The following is a 6,000-nucleotide window of genomic DNA, read 5'->3' on the forward strand; positions in this document are numbered from 1 at the left end:
AATGAAATAAAAAGATATGAAAATACAAGTCCCCCTTTTACTACTAGAATAAACCTATTAAGTTACTCTGCCTGATTGCTATAAAAGTCTCAAAACGCTTGCTGTTTCTGTCCTTACCTCACTGCGGACCCGCAGTAAAGAATTTGCAGCTCGACCCTGGTAGGCACTTTGAGTGGCCCTAGGTGACCTGGAATGAGAGTGTGGACTTCTGCTGGGGGGCTCCTGGGCCCCCATGCATGGGGGCGGGCCTGTCTCACAGCCAGTGCTGGGCATGGCTTTTCCAAGCACTGTCATTGTCAAGTTCTGGTGCCCAGCACGATGCACAGGCTGTGTGGGAGAGCCGCCTCCCGTCCCTGCTGAATGCCATACCCGCTGCCCTAGCAGCTTCCACGTGGTGCTTCTGGAGCACCACGTGCCGAGGAGGCCCCAGGCTTGAGGTTGATCGACACTGCGGAGCTCCCATAAATAATTGCCTCAGGGTTTAGGCGCTGGGAGCAGGACTCAGAGTCAGCTTATCTTCCTCTCTGATTGGCACACCAGAAGGTTATTTGGGGAGGGGAGCAGAGAAAAGCCATGGACCCACTCCACACAAGCCTACCTGTCATGGACCTGAGAAGCATGATAGCATATCAGATCTTTTCTCCCCTTAACCTTGTCAGCCTGCCTTCTAGCTCAGGCAGTGCCAGGAATTGACAAGAGGAAGGGAGGATGACGGGAAATCCCTCTTCTGGCAATAGGGAATCTGTGATGGGGTCCCTCAGGGAGGGGAGCTTGCTCAAGAATCGTATTTGCCAGCACCTTGAATCCAACATGCCCAAGAACGGGTCCCCACCCATCCACCTGTCCTGACCTCGCCCCGAGCTGCATCGGCTCACGCATACCATGTTACCTCATCATGGTGTTTACAGCAGTGCAGCCCAATTCCTGGAAAAACCTCACGCGAGGAGAGAGAGGGACCATTGTGGCGATGGGTGGGTATGTTTGGCTCCAGGGAGGTCTCGCAGGCACCTGGCGCTCTGCCTGCAGCCTCTTTTCTGTGTTCCTGTCTGAGGAGTTTCTTCCAGCTCTTTGTGTATTTATAGCCTAACTGGTGACTGACAGGTCCTAACTCAGGCAAACACAGCTTCTGACCCAGGCCTGGGGTGCCCCTGGTAGGGCCGTTCAGGGTCCTGCCATTACTATTTGGCATTCCAAGATGCCATAAGCTCTCAGAAACAAAAGACACAGCTCCTACCCAGAAGAAGGAGTCTCTCATGAGTCAAGGGTGGGATGCGATAGCGTCTGCTGTGTGGTCCGGCCGATGCTGGAAGGGAGGGCGGGCCGGTTGGGGAGAACGATGGGTTTCTCCCACAGAGGGAATGACTGCCACTAGCCTCCACCCCGCTCTGCTCTCAGTGCCTTTTCTCTTTTGTTCCTGTATCCCTAAATGGCATCCTTTGCCACTTCTTCCCCTGAAATAAAAAAAAAATGGCAAGCATCAGGCAGGTGGGCGTCAAAGTTCTCGAGTAGGGATGGTACAGAAAGGGACACTTTGGCCTTTGAAAGGTACTGAAAGCTGGAGAAGTTAGGGCTGCAACTATAGCATTCCAATTAGGGAATGTTCATTCCAATTCATTCCAGTTAGGGGCCCCTGGAATGTAGAAGCCAGCTCGATCTACAAGCCACGTTTACTCCCAAGATGGTAGAACAGAGTGGCTAAGAACAGGGCTTTGCTGTCAGACAGAATTGGGCCTCAAACCTCTCTCTGTGTTAAAATACCTCTTTTCCAGGGGCCTCTCCAGTCTTTCTGGGATGACCCATTCACTAGTCAGCAAGGGTCCTGTGGGCTTGGCAAGTCAGCAGATATTACTGTCATTTTGTTTTGTAGACAGGGAAGGAAGGCTAGTTCTCTTACCCTAAATGGTTGTTCTGGTGCACCCAACCAGGGGCTAACCATCTAAAAAAAAAAACCTCCTCAGAAAGCCATCCCAAAGTGTGCAAATACCCACTAGAGAGCTGGGGAGTAATTGCACATAGCTAGAAAGCCACTGCGGTTCCATGAATACCTTCTAAATGAGATGGGAGGGAGCTCTGCGAGTGTAGCCATGCAGTATAGACACTAAGGATGATGGTGCCTGTGGCACTGAGCAGGACTCTCCAGCTACCCATGGCTTCCAGCCCGAGAAAGCAAAACCCCGGACGCCACTTCTGCATGCCATCCATAGCCACTGGCCTCCATTTTCTGTGGTCTTGGAAAAACATTGTTTACTTGGGGATTGGGGGTAGATTTGGGGGAGGATGGATGGATGGATGGGTGGATGGATGGATGAATGGATGGGTGGATGGATGATGGATGGGTGGATGGATGGATGGATGGATGATGGATGGATGGCTGGCTGGATGGATGATGGATGGATGGATGGATGGCCAGCTGACTTGATCTCAGGCCTTAAACTCACCTTCTGCCTCTTTTGCCCAAAGGAAAGGATGTGCTCACCCCTCCTTTCTTGCCCTTTGTCCTTTCTTCCTCCCCTCCTTGCTCTGGCCTGACCTGGAAGGGACATGGCCAGGAGACAGCCAGTCCTGCCCTGGGCCTGTGCACTGGGCCCAAGTTAGCCTTGGGGGAGTTCTGGGGTCTTTGCTTTGCCCCGGGGGATCCAGTGATGAAGGACAACACATGAAAACTTTACAAAAACTTTACACAGTGGGAAAATGGTGGCCCCTGGGCAGGTTGAATAAAAAACAGTAGCAAAGAAGATGGCAAGATCCAGGGGGAGGAGAGGGGAGGGGTGTGCAGACTGAAGGAGGGTACCGCCCTGCTCCTCTGCTCCCCACCCATTCCCCTCCTCCTGCCTGTTTTCTGTGAGGCGACTGGGGGTGGAACCCACACTCTCAGGTGAGGCCCCGCGGGTCCCACAGGCTGGGGAACCTGCCGTCCTCTGGGTTAGGAGGTTTCTTAGGCTGTTTCCTCCCCAAAAGGGTTCGGGGCATGGACATTTTATTAGGAGTTTTGTAGGACACCATTCTCTGTGGTTTCCTAGAATGTCTTTAAGGGGTAAAATCAATTATTGTCCATCTTTGCCATAAAAAATAAATAGCAAGCAGAGTCACATTACTGCTGTTGCCCTCTTTCTACTTCCCTTTTAAGGAAAAGTTGGCAAATATAGGAAAGCCTAAGTGAGAAAACAAAAATCTTCTGTCATCCCATCACTGAGAAATAACTATGGTTAGCATTTTGATGTAAATTATTTCACTCTTCTCCTTCTGGAAAAATATATTTTTAGCAAAACTAGATATCATACAGTTAAATAACCTACTTCCTGCACTTAACAATATCCATAAACATTTCCCAGCATCACTGGATAGTTTTCTACAACATCTTTTTTATGGGTGCAGTGAATTTCATCATATGGTTATAGTGTAATTTATTTAATAATAGCAAATATTTATAAAGTGCTTCCTATGGGCTATGCTTTGCATGCATCATCTAATTTATTCCTTGCTAGAAATCTATGAGGTAAATTCTATTGCTATCCACCTTTTATAAATAAGAAAACAAGTTTTTAGGCAATATTTTGCCCGAGGTCACACAGGGAGTGAGCACAAGAGCTGGAGCTGGGCCCCCGCTGCATTCTTTCTGGCTCCTGAGTCCAGGAGCTTCTATGCTGCGTGGCCACCTTGGCCAACTGCCCATTGCTAGCACTTAGGTTGTCTCTAGCTTTTAAATATTACTCACAAAGCTGTGAGGAACATCGTCCTAACTATATGTTTTGTACATGCCATTATTATTTGCAAGGATAAATTTCTAGAAATGAAGCAGAGAGGTCAAAGCAAATACACATTTTTCTGGAGTTGGAGCATTTGTTTGGGGCAGGAGCAGACTGCACACAGATGGATCCCATCTGGAGGTGTGCGTGAAGTGGCACCTGCTCTACAACTAGGCCATCCCCCCACCTCTCTTCCTAACCGCTGGGAAGCCTACCTCAAATTGGATTCCCAACACCACTCTTGAGAGAGACCATTTCCCAGCACCCTTATAAACATGGAGATTTCATATTTTAAAACCAGTGCCACACGGTTAGGGGAAAAATGGCATGATTTTCATTTATAAGTTTTCAGTTGTTCATAAAACCAAATAAACATTTAAGTTTGTTAACAGGGCATCTGAATTCATCTTTGTTGACTTTCCTGTCCATGTCCTTTGGTGTGGGGCATGGTTTTGACATCCAGGAACTCATGGCATTTGAGTGTTCTTGTTCCCAATTCCTTCCTGGGGTGGATGAATGGATGGATGGATGGGTGGATGGATGGATGGATGGATGGGTGGGTGGTTGGGTGGATGGATGGATGGATGGATGAATGAATGATGGATGGATGGATGGTTGGGTGGGTGGATGGATGGGTGGGTGGGTGGGTGGATGGATGGGTGGGTGGGTGGATGGATGGATGGGTGGGTGGGTGGGTGGATGGATGGGTGGGTGGGTGGATGGATGGATGGATGGATGAATGATGGATGGATGGATGGATGGTTGGGTGGGTGGATGGATGGGTGGGTGGGTGGATGGATGGGTGGGTGGGTGGGTGGATGGATGGGTGGGTGGGTGGATGGATGGATGGATGGATGAATGATGGATGGATGGATGGATGGTTGGGTGGGTGGATGGATGGGTGGGTGGGTGGATGGATGGATGGATGGATGAATGAATGATGGATGGATGGATGGTTGGATGGATGGGTGGGTGGATGGGTGGGTGGATGGATGGGTGGTGGGTGTATAAGCTACATTTCCTGGAATTTCCCCCTAAGAGTGCCTTAATACAGAAACTGATAGTAACTTCACCTCTGCCTTATTGACCTGGCAGTCTTCCATTAACTGAATCCTGTTTTTATTTATTATGGAATGTCATGCTTGCTAGGATTCATCTGTATTACAGCTCTGGCTTAGAAATTATTCTTAAAAAGTGGACACAAGAGCTGTCTTCCTCTTCCTGAGCTCCTAGGACTAACAGTACTAGCTACCATTCATTAAGCACCCACCAAATGTACATTGTTTTTGTTCTTACCACAATCATGCATGGTATATGGCCTTGTCCACATTTTACAGATGAATAGAGGGCTCATGGAGGTTAGGTTACTTGTACTAGGTCATACAGCTAGTAAGTGGCGGGAGAAGAATGCCCTCAGTCTCATGCTGTCCATCAAGGGAAATTATGAAGGGATTTAGGCATTCAATTGTTACTTCTCTGTCATTGACAATCTTTATTTATTTCATGACTATCAAAAATTTAGACAATTGAAACTTAGGAAATTGTTATGGCTGATTTTATATTGAAATATTGGAATAATGATTTCTAAAATGTCTTCCAGTTGCTTGCACCGGTGATTCAAATGTACATCCTTCGAGAACCAAAAGAAGCCCATATTGGACTCAGAATCTGCCTCCAGCCAGTCCTCCATTGTGAGCCAGCCAGCCAGGTTTGCACATAGCCCTGCTTTCCCTAGTGCAGGCATCTTCAGTGGTATCTTGATGTTTCCTCCCTTGTTCCTCAGCTGCTTATTAACTGAAGGGTGGAGTCCAGAGCCTTGGGGTGGCTGGGGCAGAAGTCTTCCTGAGGAGCAGGAGAAAGTGGGAATGGGGGAGCTGTGGATTGGGTGCCACCCACCCACAGTGTCTGCTGGGATGGGCTGTACCTGCCTGCCCACTCCCCAGACAAGCCTCAGACAGAGGGACGGAGCAGCACTCCCCTCGGTGAAGCCTTCCCAGCCCTCCCTTGGCGACGGTCACTGCCTCCTGTTGACGGTCTGCGTACCTCTGCTGGGGCCCTGCGCACCCTCTCCCAGAGTCATGTTCCTGTATTTCTTCCCCGCCGACTGGGGAGCACTGGAGCATGGGAACGGGTTTCTTAACACAAAGTGGATACTCAAGAAAAGCTTGAATGCGTGCTAACAGCGTGAATGAGGGCGCCCAGGTGCCCTGAGACTCGGAAAGCTTCTGAGGTACATGTACTGTTAAGGTGGGGC

The 6,000-nt window shown here is 49.2% G+C and overlaps 1 long non-coding RNA gene across 2 annotated transcripts in view; it reads left to right on the forward strand.

Moving 5' to 3' along the window:
* The window catches only part of LOC113911898, a 323,720-nt gene extending 318,266 nt beyond the window's left edge, over positions 1-5,454 (forward strand). For both annotated transcript variants that reach the window (XR_003516622.2, XR_003516623.2), the window contains exon 6: positions 5,347-5,454. This is a non-coding gene — a long non-coding RNA (uncharacterized LOC113911898). The remainder of the gene's footprint in view (positions 1-5,346) is intronic.
* The last annotated feature ends 546 nt before the right edge of the window (positions 5,455-6,000 follow it).

The sequence above is a fragment of the Zalophus californianus genome, chromosome 12 (genome assembly GCF_009762305.2).
Source record: "Zalophus californianus isolate mZalCal1 chromosome 12, mZalCal1.pri.v2, whole genome shotgun sequence".
NCBI lineage: Eukaryota > Metazoa > Chordata > Mammalia > Carnivora > Otariidae > Zalophus > Zalophus californianus.